A 1,410-nucleotide genomic window follows, 5' to 3' on the forward strand; every position below is an offset into this window, starting at 1 on the left:
TCTCTCTCTAGCCCTCATTTTGTCTGTGTGTGAGGGGGTCTGGCTCTCCCTCTGACGTCCTCTGTGTCACACTGTGTTTCTGTGTTCTCTCTGCGTGCATCTCTCTCTCTCTTTCTGTGTAGCTCTCTGTGTCTATCTCTATCATCCCATGGACATGTCCCCCCCTCTCTCTCTGTCTCTCTCTGTTCATCTTTCTCTCTCCCCATCTCTCTTTCCTTCATGTCTGTCTCTCTTTGTCTTTCCCAGTGAGTTGCTCTCTCTGTCTCACATCCTCACACTCCCTCTCTCTCTGTCTTTTCTGGCATGTTTCTCTCTCTCTACCACTCCCTCTCACTCTCTCTCTGTCTCCCTCTCTCTACCTTCCTCCCTCCCTCTCTCTTTCTGTCCATCTTTTCCAATCGCTGCCTTGCTCTATCTCTTTCCCCCCTCTCTCTTTCTGTCCATCTTTTCCAATCGCTGCCTCGCTCTATCTCTTTCCCCCCTCTCTCTTTCTGTCCATCTTTCCCAGTCGCTGCCTTGCTCTATCACTCCCTCCCTCTCTATCTCTTTCCCGCTCTCTCTCTTTCTGTCCACCTTTCCCAATCTCTGTCTTGCTCTATCACTCCCTCCCTCCCTCTATCCCCCTCTCTTCCACCCCCTCCCCCTCTCTCTTTCCCTCTCTCTCTCTCCCTCCCTCTCTCTCTAACCCCTGCTCTCGAGGGATTGCAACAAAGTTTTACCAAGCTGATGCCGGGGATGGTGGGTCTGATGTATGAGAAGAGAATGACCAGGTTAGGATTGTTTTCGCTGGAGTTCAGGGGGGATCTCCTAGAGATGTGTAGAATTCTAACAGGACTGGATGGGTTAGGTGCAGGAAGGATGTTCCCCATGGTGGGTGTGTGCAGAAACAGGGGTTACAGTATGAGGATTCGGGGTAGACTATTTAGGATGGAGGTGAGGAGACATTTCTTCACCCAAAGAGTGGTGAGCCTGTGGAATACATTACCAAAGGAAGGAGTTGATGCTGAAACACTGAATGTATTCAAGAGGCAGCTAGATATAGCACTCGCGGCGAATGGGATCAAAGGTTATGGAGAGAAAGCGGGATTGGATTATTGAGTTGGATGATCAGCTATGATCGCGAAGAATGGTGGAGCATGCTCGAAGGGCCAAATGGCCTCCTGCTGCTCCGATCTTCTATGTTTCTCTCTCTTTCCTCCTCGCTCTCTCTTTCTCTTTCCCCCTCTCTCTCTCTCTCTCCCCTTCCCTTTCTCTCTCTCTTTTCCTCTCTATCACTCCTTCTTTCTCTTTCTCTCTTTCCCTCTCTACCTCTCCTTCCCTTTCTCTCTCTCTCTTGCCCTCTCTATCACTCCCCCTTTCTCTCTCTCTCTTGCCCTCTCTATCACTCCCTCTTTCTCTCTTTCCCTATCT

Source organism: Rhincodon typus, unplaced genomic scaffold (genome assembly GCF_021869965.1).
Source record: "Rhincodon typus isolate 14 unplaced genomic scaffold, sRhiTyp1.1 hic_rhity00010873, whole genome shotgun sequence".
Lineage (NCBI taxonomy): Eukaryota > Metazoa > Chordata > Chondrichthyes > Orectolobiformes > Rhincodontidae > Rhincodon > Rhincodon typus.